This window comes from Lepisma saccharinum, chromosome 7, assembly GCF_977018435.1.
Source record: "Lepisma saccharinum chromosome 7, izLepSacc3.1, whole genome shotgun sequence".
Classification (NCBI taxonomy): Eukaryota; Metazoa; Arthropoda; class Insecta; order Zygentoma; family Lepismatidae; genus Lepisma; species Lepisma saccharinum.
Genome location: NC_139235.1, coordinates 90,548,753 through 90,566,535, shown reverse-complemented (window position 1 = coordinate 90,566,535; position 17,783 = coordinate 90,548,753). Strand labels below are relative to the sequence as shown.

At 39.4% G+C, this 17,783-nt stretch overlaps 1 protein-coding gene across 1 annotated transcript in view; it reads right to left on the bottom strand.

The window, feature by feature from the left end:
• The window catches only part of Smg6 (Smg6 nonsense mediated mRNA decay factor), a 187,987-nt gene that overhangs the window by 17,266 nt on the left and 152,938 nt on the right, over positions 1-17,783 (bottom strand). The gene's annotated exons all lie outside the window — the stretch shown is intronic.

Below are 17,783 nucleotides of genomic sequence, written 5' to 3'. Positions count from 1 at the left end.
GATTCATTTTATGCACAGAATGCTAATCTAATCGGGGCTGAACCTACGGTTTAAAGTGGGATCCTAACCACCGTGCGCCTCCGCAGGGTATCGAACCCGGGATCCATTGATTACCAGGCGACGACCTTACCACCACTACTCCATCGTTGAGTGCTGGACTCACGATCTTGCCACCGACGGACGGTCCTATGTTCGATTGGCTTAAAAGGCACCAACTTCATCGCGTTTCAATAGTTTAGAAGGTGTTCCAGAAATTGCAAATTAAATCACTTGCTATTTTATCGTTAATGTTCTGGCGCTTTGCAAAGAAGTCTAGCAATATTCGTGACGGCTTTGTTAATGTTTACTTAAGCTTTTTATTGTCTACTTCATACTTCAAACACTAATTGATTAACTGCCAAGAAAGGTTTGAAACAGTATCTTTCGCGTACTACCTTCCATCTTTTACAAATTTTCCAATACAGACCCAACAGGATGAATCAACATTAGGGCTGAGACACCACTTTGTACAGATACAGATACTTGAAAATTGCAATAATTAAAATTTGTTCAAAATATTGATCAATATTGGTGTGTAAATATTCTTCTCAGATTATATGTATAAATTTACCATTTGCATTAGAATATTCAAGAATTGCATCAGAATATTAAAAATAGATAATTTGTAATCACGGAATATAGTTTTCGTGCAAAATAAAATGGGAAAGTTTGAATTTTGCACAATTTTCAAGATAGACTCCGCGGCATTTTTGCGTATGCCGTGAAGGACCAATAGGCCGGAAAAGTATTGGCTGATATCTGTAGATGAATTCCAACCGATACCTTCCGATACCCCTGATATCGGCTCAGTCCTAATCAACATCTGTTCTAAACTAGTTTTCACGTTCAGAAGACACAACGGCGCTTATGGAGAAACCGCACAGTGTTGCCAATACAGCGCTAGCTCATGTCGCCTGGAAATGATGACCTTCCTTCACAATGAAGGTGTTACATATTTTGTATATATAATGATAATTATATGTAATCATTAATAATATTATACTGTGAACGTTACAGTTACACTTTTTACTATGATCCATTGCGATCACTACACACGCGAGTGTAATGCACGAATATGACTCTTCAGAAATCACTTAAAAAAGTAAAAATCACTGAGCGCTCACACAACTGAAAATACTTTTTCGAGAGGGGGAAAAAGTCTAAACACACCAAGTTGCAACCCAAACAAACAAATGAGTTATGGCCCACGTGAACTGATACGACGTGAATGACTCAAGCAAGGCATGTCATATTTCTATCTTGAAGCCCCATATTTTGTCACGTGTTGGAAAGCCTTTCAAAGGTTAATATGGTGTCTATGAATTTATGTGTACGTTGGAAACTGAAAGGTGATCTTCATTTCAGTATTAATGTCGACAGTAATGTAAACAAAAACAACGTGTATTTGCGACAGCACTAATGTTGCTCACAACAGCAGCATTGGAAATAATTGTCAATTATTAAATTTAAGTAATTTCCATTCTATTATAACTAACTGCATGAAGTTCATATTTTTACTGAATGGAAATAAAATAACAACTCGAAAACTTGGTGGTGATTAGCCGGAATGCTGCGGTGAGCCAGCTCAAGATGGCCAGACAACGTCTCCTTACTTCGCGCGCGGTTCGGGTTAAAAAGAAACTCCAAATGCATGTAAGTAATATTTCTGGGAACCTTTGAGTGGTTATTAAAAATAATTTCATTATTTTCTCCAACTTTGGCGCTGGAAGTTTTTACTTGGAATTACAGAACAAAAAATGGCCAGCGACGACATTTTCTACTGCACGAATATAAAAAATCTCCACATACTTTATTTGAATATTTTTTAATGCAAATGTGCTTTAAAGTATTGATAAATTCTGAGTACCACCGTCACCTATGACAATTGAAAAACTGTCAATTTTTTTAATAATGAATGCTTCAATTTTACGGCATGTTTCAACGTTAGGAATATAAAAATTGTGTTTTCGCAGAAAATTTGCGTTTTTAATTTATCTAAAATTATGTAAGCAAGTTACCAATTTTTTGTGTTCACCATCGTATTCTCTACAAAATTTCCTGCAAAACTGCAGGTACCGATTTTACTTAAGCTAAAGTTGTAAATCCAGAAATTTCACAACAGCGCGCTCGTATTTCCCATAAGAAAAGCATTGCCCATAAGAGCCCATTGTGTCTTCTGAACGTGAAAACTACAATAGTCACGTGACATCTCATTTGCAACTTTCACATTTGCTTCCCTTCAATTTATTGATTTGGTTTATTTTACTTCGCTTTTCTGCCACTTTGGGCTAATCGGGAAGATAAGGATAAGTGATGACTGGACACTCGCAGAGAACACACATGCTCAAACCGGGATTCGAACCCGGAACCCCTGGTGTCGTAGCGCGCTGCTCTAACCACTCCGCCACGGAGGTCTGAGACCTCCTAGAATAGTTCCTTTCCCATATGTTAGTTCTGGTGTTATTTTTGCCGTATTGTTCGTAAAATACAGGGTGTCCCACTCGTAAGGGGCCCCGGTAAAAGTGTTATAAAAATCTTAATAAAACAGGATATGAAACCAAATTTGTACATGACATACCTTTATGGTTGAGAAATGAAGGTACATTACAAGTGCTGGAAGTGACCTCCCCCCCCCCCCCCTGTATACACAGTTCAACACGGCGCTGCATGTTCGTGAATGTTCTCGCGTAACTCGTCGCTGAAAGGCCAGGGATATTGCAGTACATGTGGTACAGTGATGAAGTGTGGTTCCACTGTCAGGATACGTGAACTCACGAAACACGTTTATGGAGTAGTGACAACCAGCATGCAATCGTTGAGGAACCCCTTCATTCACAGAAGAAGGCGTGTTCTGTGCATTATCACAGCGGCGCATCATCGGGACATTTTTTTGACTCTACTGCCAACAGTGATGTGTACCAGGTATTGTTTCATGACTTTGTGAACCAGTTGGATGACGAGGAACTGACACTTGACTGGTACCAGCAAGATGGGGCAACATTCCACACGTCTGACGCGAGTATGGCTGCGGTGGAATAATTTTTCCCCTGACGGCGATTTCGAAAGGATTATGGCCCCCCCCCCCCCAAGGTCACCGGACTTGATCCCCCCCCTGACTTTTTCTGTGAGGGTCGCCTTAAAGGTAGTGTGTACAAGAACAAACCACGGACCATCGACGAGTTACGTGAGAACATCCGCCGTGAAATCCAGGCAGTCACGCCTAATACTCTGGTAGCAACATTCACGAACATGCAGCGCCGTGTTGAACTGTGTGTACAGGTGGGGGGAGGTCACTTCCAGCACTTATTGTAATGTACCTTCATTTCTCAACCCTTAAAGGTAGGTCATGTACAAATTTGGTTTCATATCCTGTTTTATTAAGATTTTTATACTTTTTCCGGGGCCCCTTACGAGTGGGACAATCTGTATAAAAGCCACCGTCAGTGGTATTCATTATATGCACTATATTGCTACTCGCAAGGATTCCTGCACACAGATGTTATTCCAACAACCAATAGGAATTATCGGAAGACACGTTTATTTGTTCTCCTTTTCGTTCTTGAAGATAACAGAGAATGGAACACAACTACCTTTATATCCTAAACGCAAGTGCAACGCTTGCAGTGAACTTCTTCCCCCAAACAGAATTCAAAGCCCACAACAGCACAGTACGTAAGCGACCTTATAATCTACAATACCAGTAACGAGATTTAAGGGGAAAGCGAGCACAGCGTTGAAGTTCATTCCCGCTTAGTCCCAGCACAAAAAACTGAACAAAACTTGCGGTGGCATTGCAATCTCTGAAGCTGTAATGACCGGCCATGCTGCTTGTTGCTGGACGAAAATTCGCCAGTCATTGGAGGAAAAAAGAGGTATTGCAAGAAGCCTAGCATATGTTTTTCACTTTATTACAAACTGGAGGGAAAAAGTTAAGTACTGTTGATGTCATCTGTATTCCTAGGTCTTGAAGATGAACGTAACTTAAAGATAGTGTAGCGGTTAGGTGTGATGTGGAAAAATAGCAAGGCTTGCAACATACTATCTTGGTGTCACTCAGCTCAAAAGGCAGCCAGAAAACCAAACAAAGGAGGGAATGTTGAACGACGAATTAGCTCTGACGCGTTTAGACTGTATGGAGGTGTTCAGACAAGACATAAGATCTTCAAAAGAAAGGGGAGGAGGGGGGAAAACTTACAGAAAAAAGATAAAACAGAGGATGTTTATGGCTTAAAATATGATTAAAACAAAAGCGATATGAGTAGGAGAACGGAAGATTAAATGAATACCCATAAATAAGAGGGCTGAAAAAGCGAGTGAATGACTTAAGAATGTAAGCTACGTGGAAATTTCGCTTATAAACTTATATATTTACCATCTACTTTTATTACTATGCAAATTATAAGATTAGAATTTTATTTTCAAATTCTCTGGCATTATTGACAAGTTCGGACTTAAATCCACTATTTAAACAGAAACCGGATTCGCCTTATTTCGTTTCCATAAAGATCTGCAAGTATCACTTTGTCTTTTTGTAATTTCTCACTATGCACAGATATCGAACAGACAACTTAATCGAAACTCCTTCAATATCTCTGATACATGTGTTTACGCACCGAAGAGTACAGAAAAAAAAAAGTAATTCAAAACGATGGCGCGTAAATTATTGAGATCAGATCCCTACATCCGGAATGATTTCCCGACTTTTCGGGATCCCGAACCGTCGAGAAATCCCAAAGGATCGTATATTAAAAGTGGTTAATTCTTGTTATTTTCTGCACTAAAGGTGTCTGCAATTTCTTGAAATTAACTGTTTCCTCGACAAGCAAACACTTGAGGGACAATAGAAACGGAGATTTTCAGCGCGTCAGGAAATGGGGAATTTTCCAGTCCCATTCATCGGCTTTATAAAAATTTCTTTCGCAATCGCTGACCCGTAAATTACGGAAGTCCTCTTCCCCCCGCCCTTGCATGTAAACACTGCTAAAATTAATGAATAAAAATTTGATGAAGACAATATTAGATTTTAGATGAGTGGAAAAACTAACAATTTCTCGACAAACTTTCCTTTTGAAAACATGTGTAAAACTGCGTTTTTCTTTTTTTTTTCATGTAAGAATGCTCCAACTGAGTCTTTCGAAATCTATATAATTGTTATATATTGCATGAAAAATAACAAATCCAAAATTCTTTCCTTTTTCTTAACATTTATTTAATCTCCCCTCCTTAGTTATGTATTTACTTACTTTCCAACTGTATTTTTACTTAATGAAAAAACCCTTCCACAAGGTCGGTTAAGATGAAAACTGAAGTTTTATTTTAATATGAGTTTAGACTTGCTTTAGTTACACTGGTCAACATGGGTTTCGATGCTTCGCAAATGATTGTTGCTTCTGAATAAATTCAGCATGCTGATTGCAACAATGAAATAATTTTTTTCCCAGCACATCAGAATTTTTCACAATTTAACAATCAAATTCCTATATTCACCATTCCATTACACCTATTACAGAACGCAACAAAATAAATTTACACAATGTAAATGTCGGTTCTTTACAAATCAATAGCTGATTATGGAAGTATTTTAAATGCTGATCACACAAACAGCATCCATTTTTTCCCATCACGTCAGGATTTTTCACAATTTCACAATCAAATGTATAGTTCTATTATTTCCTCAATGGATGGCTTCGTTTTGATGGTGGTAAAATATCGATTTTCTACAATACAAATCCTCAAATTTTGAACCATAAATGCATGTAAAATGGTATGCGTTTAATCCACCTTCCAACTTCACAAGACACATGAGCATGGAAATTGTATTTACTTTGACTACATAGTTTTATTTTCGAAATCCCTCATGACAATTTCCTTCACCCTCCCCCCCTTTCCTTCCAATACTCAATGTTATAATATAGAGAGTTGATTGAACTTAGTGATGTGGAGAAAAATCCTGATGTAATTGGTATAAACTGACGTAATTTCCGTGATCAGCATTCGAAATACTTCCAGAATCACATATTGGTTTGCAAACAACCGAAATTTCCCTTGAATAAATTTATTTTGTTGCGCTGTGTAATAAATGTCATGCAATGGCGAAAATGAGAATTTTGATGTGAAAAATCCTGACGTGATAGGAAAACATGGATGTCATTTCAGTGACAAACATTTAAAATACTTCCAGAAACACCTATTAATTTGCAAACATTCGGAACTTTTTTCTCAAAATGTCGACCAGTGTTATTAATGCATGTAAAAATTAATGCTTCAGACTTTATCCTGAGGAGGAGGAGGAATTGCCACATTACTTTACTTAATATTTTTACAAAACTCCACGCATGTAAGAATGTAATTCTTAAGGAACAAAGGGAAAATCATAACCACAATTCACAATTTTAGATTTCCAACTATTCAATTTTATCAAATGCCAGTACAAGTATATAACAATGTAAATTCACTATACTGTAAAAGTAAAGATAAAGGTAAAGTGCTCCCCTGTGCTTAGCACCACGCCATGAAGGCGTATAGGGGGTGTGGGGGTAACGCCCCACACTTTCTTGATCCGGTCATGAGTGGGGTGATGTGATCAGCATCACGCTCCTGACCGCCTTTACCCCCCAGGGTTTCCCCCAGGTACCCATGTTATTCGACGCTGGGTGGGCGCCGGGGCCGCTTCCATCGTTAGAAAAGTTCCCGGATTTGAACCGGCCGGGGATCGAACCCGGGACCTTGAGCATGGTAGTCAGACGCGTTACCGACTGAGCCACCGCGGCCGTAAAAAAAATAGCAAATATTCTTGACCACAAGCATAACTTCTTGTTTTCTTGACTTGTAGACACCCTGATGATAAATTTACGGTTTGTCCCTTAAGCGAATCAAAATTACCATTTCTTAATACAGGCTTCTCTGCTGTTCATATGGGTGTACTGTAAAACTATACAATTTTCATAAATGTCAAATTATTTTCTGATATTTGTGTCTGGAATGGGGGTATGTAGGGAGATAGCAGATAGAAGTATGTCCCCCTTATGTATGTCGTCGTGCTTTTGGTTTCTGAAATTCTGGTCACCTTAAGCTGGTCCTACTTAGGGGTTGTTTCTTGTGAAAGGCCAAACGTAAAGATGGAGGAAAAAAAAAGAAAAACAGGCGGAGTGAACATCACAGTTCAATGCACAATCGAGCAAATTGGATCGAGCTATTAAGTAACCGAGCGATGGGTTTGCTCAGTGAGCGGTCACACACTCGACGCTCCTAGGGGGAAAAAATGGACGGAGCGTCGCCCAGGGCTCCAGCTTGAGTTCAACGCCCCTAGGAGAGATTGGCGAGTGAGGGAAAGGTGGCGCCTTATGAGAAACAAACTATTCTTAGAACAAACATTGCAACGTGATGCCTTTCTCGTCATCCTCCGAGGCATGCAAACACAAAACGCCGTGCTCACGCCATAACGGCACAGGGTGAACGTTTCCTTAAACAAAAAACGCAAACAATTCCACGGCAATTGAGAAAAGTTACATATGCAGCCATTTCCCAGAACGCCCTGGCAATCGCAATCAAATGACGGTCACTGAAACACGCCCGCAGCGTTGCCAACTGCGCTAAATATCATTTCACTCAAAACTAAAAATTTAGACGTCAGACAATATTTCTCACGGGCTCCTTGAATCAAACTAAGATAAGCTATGAAATGTGAAAAACGATATTGTGGATACAAAATGATATGATAAAACATACCATCTAAACCTAACTCCCGCAAAACTGTCCCTTCAAGGGCATGAGTATAGAGCGACCACAAGGAAAAATCATTGGACGATAAGTCCCCTCGCAGATTTCCGTTCAGCTCGGGCCGTAAGGAAGCATGGTCCTCTCTCCCTCTCCCCTCCCCGCGGCAGTACGGTATACAGGAGTCGCGGGTCTGCGCAGGTTGTTTTGCTTGTGGTTCCACTATACCATCGCTGCTTTTTCTTAAAATATTACGTTGCTTTTCTGTCGATTTTCACTACCTGTGACGGTGAGGGCGAATAGTGAATGGATGAAACTGATCAATGGACACGCAACATACATGTACACGCAATGATTCGAACCTTGGACCGCTGATGGCAAAAATTGCGAGTCTACACTCTTGTCTCTGGAATCTGCGGAGAAAGATCGAGCATTACGACAGAGAAGAGAAAGCGAGCGGATCAGTGTGCTGTGCTGCGATTGGGTGATAGCTGCAGCCGCGTTGGCTCTTTCATGAACACCCGCTCATTTCGTCGAGCCCTCTCGAGTTGTTCTTGCGCAGAGAGATTGTTTACGTTCGCTAGCCCCAGAGTGTCTCGGAACAAAATGTAGTGCTCAAGACGTTTGTCGCCGAGCTTTTATGAGAGGAGTCCACTACTTTCAAGTAAATGGTCGATTGTGTCCTTACGCTACTGGGCCAACAGTTATTTATTTTGTCCCAATGGGATTTCACCCCTGACTACACCAAAAACGAGAGCGCTAGAATAATGAAAAACTTCTCTGGAAGTCGCAGCAGCGAAAAGCAATTATCTTATGAAGACCATTCGCACTGAAAAAGTAAAAAACTAAATACGTTAACAACCGTACAAAATCACCCCACGTCCATGGTATTTATGATCAGATCCAGTCATTTACTTGACGCCATCAACTTAAGAGAGGAAAAAATGATAAATGATGGATTACTGCTGGAATAGGAACAGGTTCCTCCGAAGGAATGCCGGACGAAAAACATACAAGGCACATCTTCCAACGCAATCAACGCCCATCTTCTCACGAACGTAATAAACTGCGTGTGTGCGTGTAGCTTTTGTTTACGAGGTCAAAAGAGAATTGAAGAACTGTTACACCCTCAGCCGAAAAATCCTACTGGACGGTAGGGGATATTCCTCATTTAAAGGAAAAGGAAGACCCATATTTTGCCATTTCGCCCGGCATGTGTTCTTGTTTTGAAAACCTGAACCAACCCCCCATTTATCGCGCAGCTGTGGTGAACAAGTTTTACTTATTCCACAAAGTCAATCCATTAAGGCTGTTTACATTGGTCGAGTATGCGGGAGAGTTACTGGGACGAGTTACTGGCTTGTCTGCTCGACTCTACCATTATGTGGCGAGTAGTTGTTTACACACTTTCTATCAAAGTGGGATAGTGTCTGCAGCTGTTTGGTGCTCTTTTGACAATATGAACACGTCGACGTTCTTGGCGTATTTTTTTTTTTTTTTTTTAACTCTAAAACAGTTCACACACTTATTTATACGAGAAATGAATACAATAATGCACGAGAACAAGTCTAGAAAGAAAACTAACTTCCTTGATTTTTCTATTTTCAATTGTTCTTGGTTGTACGTAGAACGTAAATTCTTTATTTTCAATTTTACTTCTCCTACGCCTCTACAAACTTTGTTGTCGGACTTGGATCACCTCCTATTCATGGTTGAATTAAAAAAATACAATTTCAATTAATATGCAAAATTACAAAACAATACCACCGCACAGGCTTCATACTATCCTCGGAAAGCGTTTACATTGAGCGAGTGGTCTGTCGAGTTTACGTGCGGGTGAAAAAATCGATGGGAGAGGAAGCAACTCGGTCGAGTTGCTGTCCTCCGTGGACAGCCACTCGACTGTCCCGACTACTGGAGCGAGTACTCTTACCAGTTGTTTACACCAGGAGAGTACTTCGCTTTGCTATACTCGACCAGTGTAAACAAGGCTTTCGCGTCAATGGGAGACTCACTGTCACTTAATGCAGAGAGAAATTAATCGTGTGTGATAGAAGAACCTATTCCCTAAACAAAATAGAACCAAGGGAGTTTACATTGATCCAGTATCCAATATCTTGCATCACTGGGCATGGCACTGAGAACAAGTGTCGAGAGACTCGCGCATGTTATTGAAAACTTACCAAAATTTACTTCACCAGGCGACTTCTTCAGACTTACCAAATACTCGTTTATTTATAGACATGTCGTAATTTGTTTACAGTAACCACGTGGATCAAATCCAGCTTTTTCCGAGGAGTCGTGTCATCCCTACATAAGTTATTCAGAAAATTAATGCGTTACTGTTACCTTAGTCCGGAAGAAAAATCTTGGTTTGTTACATTACAGACAGAAAACTTCGACTTAATATGCATACATGTGTGTGTACCCATCATTGTCAACCACGAAGCTAAAAATAAAATGTACGAAACCAGGCTGTCCTAGCAAATATATTTGGTATCTTTAAATTAAGCAAGACAACGTAAGTTAACGATGGTTACGTACAAAAAGTAATTTGCTACCTTTACAATTATTTAAATGTATTTCGCTTACACGATAGTAACGCGATTACTGAAAAAGTAACGATTACTTATACTACGTCACTCTTCACCGCTCTTCATGAGTATAGCAGGTGTCCAAGATTTGTCACAACTACCAAAAATCACATAATATGCTGAGAGAAAAATTTGTTCCGTTTGTAGGTTTTAAGACCACTTTATGTTCCGACAGGCTAATCTGAACTAGACCTACAGTTTAAAGTGGGATCAAAACATTGCCTCCAACAAGAGTCGAACTCTCGAATGCGAAGAGTATCAAACCATTACACTATCTGGGAGGCTGTTTATGCCGAACTCGACACACTTGTAACTTGATACCGGACACAGTTTCTGACAGATGGAAACAATGGTGTCCAATTTCCGCAAAAAACCCACCAGAGCGACCGCCGGGAGGAAGAAGTTCAGAAATAGAAGTTAGGAGCCAGAGAGCCTCGCCTGCCTGCCCCGAAGCGCTCGCCGCTTCCCGTGTCATTGGCCCTGGCTCTCGAGGGGCCAACAATAATACAACGTGGAAAACGGTAAATTCTCTGCTTGCACAACGCAACGCTTACAATGGACAAGTAACAGCGTGTTGACTCTTCCGACGAAGGGTGGTAGGTTCGCACACATCCTGAAAACAATATCCATTATCTTCCTCATCGTTGTACAACGGAAGGAACGATGCTCGTGTTTTACGCGGGGAGATGTCAAAACGAACTTTGTCGCGTCAGTTATTTGTCTCACAGCGACCAGTGTTGCCACAATCTGATGGCACAATTTCCCTCTGCAAGGGGCTAAAATTACCCCTTTCGACTTATTCTTTCCCTCGACAAAAAAAATTATCATAGGTATAATAATAATATAAATAAATAGTAGCTAGTATTTTCGTAAGTTTTTCGTATTTACGAAAAATGTTAAACAATTCGTACATAATCAGGAGAGATGTTCCAAGTTCTAACCTTGGCCAAGCATGAATGTACGAATGTGTTTGTTTAATCACCAATTTCATAACGCTATGAACAGAAAGTATAAAAACGAAACGTATAAAAACAAAATAGAAATGTATATATATAAAAATAGGCTTAAACTCAGATAAGTGGATCGCGCTGCGACGCCAAGGGTCCCGGGTTCGAATCTCGGTCGGGCTTGGTTGTTTGTGAAAGTCCATTCATCAATTTCATCACTCATCCCCATCTTCGCAAATTGGCCAAGAGGCACAAAACGCGAAGTAAAATAAACTAAATCAATCAATCAAACAGAGAAGTGGAAATAAGAAGTGGCAGGAGATAATGTGAATATGGAAGTAGAACCTAATATAATATAATATGTTTTATTCAGTCTAATGTCTTCGAACTTCCCTGAAATTTTGGTATTTCTTGCAAAAATGGAAATTTTCCTTCATGTGGCAACACTGACCGCAACCTATCTCATGAATCGCCCCGGCGGTTTGGCAGAATCTTCTCTCTCGAAATACATACAGGGTGTCACCGCAAAAACTTTCACATCATACAGAGGTCACTGTTTAAATGGGGTTAGACCCGAAAGACTTCCCAAATACTAAAATTAAATAATGAAAATATAATAGTTTTAGCATTTGTTATATAATCGATGGTTATTCATTTCCTCCGATCTTACTGGAAGGCAAGGATTAGATTGGGATCATACGGCTTTGAATGACAGTACCAAAGATGATTTATGGGCACCACTACTATTAATAATATGCAATAATATGCATAAACGTTAATCAGGGATTTTACTTGAGTCAACTGGATCTAACAGCATCTTTAGTTATTCAATAAATATTCAATTCTTTATATTTTTACACTAATTTCCTTGCCAGGATAGTCGTTTATATACACATTTTGGAGGAGTGGTTAGCACAATGCATTACGACAAGAGGTGGTCACCCTCCAGAGGGGGATCCTCATGAGGGGAGACCTCATCCTCCGAAGATTTGAGAGTGTGAGGACGAGTTTGGTTTGAGTTCATGTTTTAAGTCCACTTTGTGCACAGTAAGGCTAATCGGGACTGGACCTACAGTTTAAAGTGGAATCCGAACCACTATGTGCTTCCGCCGGGTATCGAACCCGGGACCCCTTGGTTAAGGCGACGACGCCTTAACCACTGCGCCATCGGGGAGGCTCAGGGTGAGGTCGAAAGCGAGCCGTCAGGGAGAGAGACTAACGAAAATGACCACCTCCTGGTTTCGAATCCCAACCTGGGGTCTTCATCAATCCCATCATGTCATCACCCATCCTCGTCTTCACAATGAGCCAAAAGTGGCCGAAAAGTGAAGTAAAATGTACCAAACCAATCAGCTAATTATACAAATATTGGCAATCTTTACCACATGTAAGCTAGAAAATGAATACGTGCCATTATATAACTACTCTTATACCATCTTTTTACCTATTCATGTAATAACAACGATACAATATTAATTAATTTGCATATTATTGTGAACACAACTAAAATTATATTAATTTAAACATTGATTCGGACACCTCTTCGAAATATATTTCTACGAGGGTCATCCAGAAAATAAGACAGTTTGGTTATACAAAATGAAAAACACAATATTTATTGGAAAAAATAATTGTTACATACCTGAAGCTTCCTTCACTTCTCTACATAATCACCTCCTACATTTAAACATTTGTCGTTTTTGGGCACAAGCTTCAGAATTCCCATGTTATACTCTTCTGCCGTCAGTTCATTAAGCCAGGTGGTCACTGCATTCTCCAACTCTTCACCACTTCCAAAACGTTTACCGCCCAGAAACTCTTTCAGCTTAGGGAAAAGGTGGAAATCGCTTGGAGCAAGGTCCGGACTATAGGGTGGATGATCAAAAAATTCCCATCCGAATTGATCCAGCAATTCTTGAGTTGCAGTGTGAGGGCGGGCATTGCCGTGCAGAAGTACAATTCCTCCAGAAAGCATTCCTCGCCTCCTGTTTTGGATGGCTCGTCGTAGTTTTCTTAGAGTCTCACAATAACGATTTGCATTGATCGTAGTGCCTTTTGGCATGAAATCCCCCAAAAGACGGTTGCCATGACCTTAATGAACTGGCGGCAGAAGAGTATATAGAATTCTGAAGCTCGTGCCCAGATACGACAAATGTTTAAATGTAGGAGGTGATTATGTAGAGAAGTGAAGGAAGAAGCTTCAGGTATGTAACAGAATTGCATTTTCCAATAAATATTGTGTTTTTCATTTTGTATAACCAAACTGTCTTTATTTTCTGGATGACCCTCGTAGATATAAGCCTGAGAGGTCATCAAGGCAAATAAATTACCTCAGTAGCAGGATGTTCTCGAAACTGTAAACAATCCTGGTAAGAAGCCCATCATTGACCAGTAGAATACAGCATGGGATCACTTTTGCTCACTTGTACTCGTTTGAGTATCCCACCCTCATGCTCAACCATATAAAATAGAATATCATTTTAATGTGAAGATACATACATGTAAAATCTCCACCTTGGTAGTTTCAGCCCATACAATTATCTATTTTACTTTCATATGTCACTGTTTATTGGTAAGATAGACTAGACTACATTTTAACACTGAGATGATGACTACATTTACTTAAGTTTCAATTTCACTGCATCTTTCACTTCACGATCTATAGTATTTGAGGGCCCGCTACCACAGACTAATTACGGATATAAGTGTACTACTAAGCTTCAAGTGAAAAGCACCTGTTTTGCCTGTTCGAGCATTATTTGCTCGATCAAAATCCTCTCCCTGCAGCACTATTGACCAGGGCCTGCTCAGCAACTTAAACTATCATAACCAGTGGTTCTCAACCTTTGACAACATACAAGTATATCTTGTGTACTTTCCTCAGGCCAATATCCTTAAATTAATTTGGTAAGTGCTGATTTTCATTGGCATGTTGCATTTTGAACACTGAAATATTCAATTACTTGGGAAATCGATGACTATATTATTATACTCAGAAAACTGCTAACTATATAATTAATTTCATTTAAATTAAGTTTGTTGGAGAAAAACTGTTCCAGGGAAACCTCTCGTGGGCTGGTTGTATAATTGTTGACAGGAGCAAGTACCAGGCTGCAACACAGCAGTTCAGAAACACTACATAGATATATCCATTTTTACCTGAAAATAGGGTAATGGACTGCAAAGCCTTAGCATGAAATCCTTTTACAATCAGCTGACTTCGAGTCTTGTAAGGAGAATGACATGTTACACTACATGTACATCTTATTTTGGTGAATCACTGGGTCCTTCACTCCATTCTGTTTCTAAATAACTTTAAACGCTCATCACGAAATATAAAACCATACAAAAACAGCAAATGTTCTTAAACCACCCAAGCATTTCTTTCATAAACGATGTTACCATCAAAAAGTCTTCAATCGCACAATTAGTGACTTCAGGTTTTGGCATTCCTGCAAATGAAGACCTCCACAAAATACGGAACACAGAATTAAAAGCTCTGAGCGTAATCATTCTTCCGGATGCTTACAGTCACCCACTGCAGCACGACACTTGCTAGCAGAGAGCAATGGCCACTATCGTATCTCACCAGAGCAGTGTTACCTCAGTGTCTGTTGGCATGATGGAATACTAGAACCACAAACAAGCTAGCCAAGCTGATCAACACATGAGTGCATTTCAGTAGGATTACATGCAGTATATTATATTCTCTATTTGTAACATTGCTTAGAATGCTAAAATGCATGGAATGACCTGTTCCTTAATGTCATTTTTGTTTGAAGCTGCAAAAAAAACAACCTCAAACGTGAATTTTTATCCTAGATATATGTAACCACGTAGCACCAATTACCAGCAATTTTTTTTTATTTATTTAATATAATTACTTCTGATATCCAACTGGTTTGTCTGAATAAGTTGCCCAGTAAAGTAAATTTGGTTTACATAAAATTTTTAAATAATGCACTGAAATCTTGAACAAGACTGGGAGCCTGACAGTAAAGTCGAATCTCAATTTTTACAATGCCATCTTGGTCTCAATACCATCCCTACTGGAGATAATGTGTAAAGCCAATCTATTGCCACAGATACTATGAATAATGCCAATCAATCACCCCAGAGATGATGTCTAAATTCCACCGATTGCAACTGAGATGATGCCTAAAGCCAATCAATTACCTCGAGAATGATGCCTAATGACAATCGATCACCCTGGAGACCACATCTAAAGCCAAATGATCACCATGGAAACAATGCCTAAAGCCAATCAATCACCACGAACACGATGCCTGAAGCAAACAGGAATGCCAAATAGACCATACCTTCAACCACGTGAAAGTAAATTCAGTGGCCACTTTACAGTGACTGGCCTCCCTCAAAGAAAAACGGTTTAATAAACTGTTGCCCAATATGTGTATCTACTCATGATATATAGCGGTGTTAATTACAGTCATAAAATATTCCCACCATCCATTCAGTTATTTTGATTCTGGTGGTGCCTACAAATTTGCTATTTTCAGGCTGGTATCAATGTAAAGGATTTTTCCGATGTCTGTAAACTATTTTCATTGTCCCGTAACTGAGGAAAATATGTCTCTTCACCACTGATCATGCTGTTTGAAACTCCTACTTTGCAGCAACAGCTACAAGGTTAAGATTCCACTGGAGAATGCTCTCCTGCCATGCAAAAATATCACAATATTCCCATTCTTAAGTAAAACTAGCAGCAGTCCACGGGTTTACTTGTATCTAGCCTTACGGAATTACTGTATGTGCATTTTGCACCTTATATAATACGGATCTGATTCCTTTCTTAGATATTCTACAATTTTTCTTCTTACAAGTTCTATAACAGTCAAGTGTGTAGCCCTTTAAAAAATCAGCTCAAGTTCCTGTGTACTAGTGCAGCTAGTGATATGCTGTGTTCACTATAAATGACCTGCTCTACAGAGAAGGTGGCACCATGGCCATTTTCTGTTAGTTTCCAGAGATCAAAAATGACCCTCTGTGTTTACATAGCTAATATTTGCTATTTCCATGTTATAAATACAAGGTGATCAATGTTAGTATTTGTTAGTACTGATAGACATTTTTCACAAAAGTCACGGGAATTTGCAAAACTAAATCTAGTATACAACCTATCCAAGTTAAGAAATTAGTTTTAAAAAAAAAAAGTTATTGAAATTTCTCACGAAAGCAACGTGTTACTTCACTGTGAGAGTAAATGTTACTAAAGTACTTTGCTGTCGAATATAGACGTAATATATTTTCACTTATCCATTCATATCAATATGTAGGTTCACATTTTCAGAAACCAACGGTAGGCCTCATTTACCCTTGTTTTTTTTTTTAAAAAAAACTGTCTATCCCGTAACATGATTGTTCCGAGCAAAATTTTCTGTCTTAACAGTTTTCCTTCTTATACAGGGTTGACTTTAAATTGTAAGAACGTACAGATCTTTTTGAACTCTGGACCCCTGGCGTCATAGTGCGATGTGCAGAGGGAAAGAGAAAGATTGAAAGATGAAATAAGAGAGGTGAAGAAAGATTGAGATAAAGGTGAAGAAAAAAAAGAAAGAAAGAAGGAGAGATAACAAGAAAAATAGAAAGATGACGAAAGAACAGAGGAGAAATAGACAAAGAAAGGTGGAGAAAGAGGGTAAGAGATGAAAGAAAGAAACTGAATCGTAACAGCGCATTGTAGCGCATTCTTTCATATCAACAATGTTACCGATAAGCGGGTGGCAACAGAGGAGTGTTCCACTTAGAGTATTGCATTGTTTCCTTGAGAGCGAAAAAAATAAAGGAAGAAATTTCCATCTTACTGAGAATAAAAACATCTCGTTGGTCTGTAAATGGTGTTCAGTTTCCACATTAAGGAGGTTTCCGCCTTAAGCACGTCATTTTCAGGTATAAAATAAGTCCGTTCTGGGGACTTTTTTCCGTATTTACAAGTTCCGGGATATGCAGTTTTTACTGTAAATAATAATAATAAAAAACTGTATTTTGTAAAGGAATGAAAACAGATAGGTTCCCCCCAGCCATGTTCTTCACTGTACACAAAACCCTGGATATAAAAGCTTGAATGGCCTCCACAATGCCCTTTCGTGAGGTGCAGGGACAGGATGGGCAGTTTATGACACTAAAGCAGACAGGTTACTGTCTTACTCTACTAACAAATCACCAGAATGTATGTGGAATAGACATGTGAACCAAGTGTCTAAGTAGTGCTCCCCTATTACTTCGGAAAGCCATAATTCAAAATTTGAAGCACCTTGAAATGATTTACGAACCTGTATTCAGCAAGCAATTGTTTTGCTCACTTCTACTTTCCATCATGGATTGTACGATAGGGTGCCTTTGAGGATTAGACAAATCAGAAGGAAGAATGGGGTTTTGCCAGTGGATATGAGTGGATTCTGAGGAAAGTCAAACTGCCATTCTTCACTTGTGAATAATGAGCTTCGTTCCTCTAAAGTGAGTCCACATG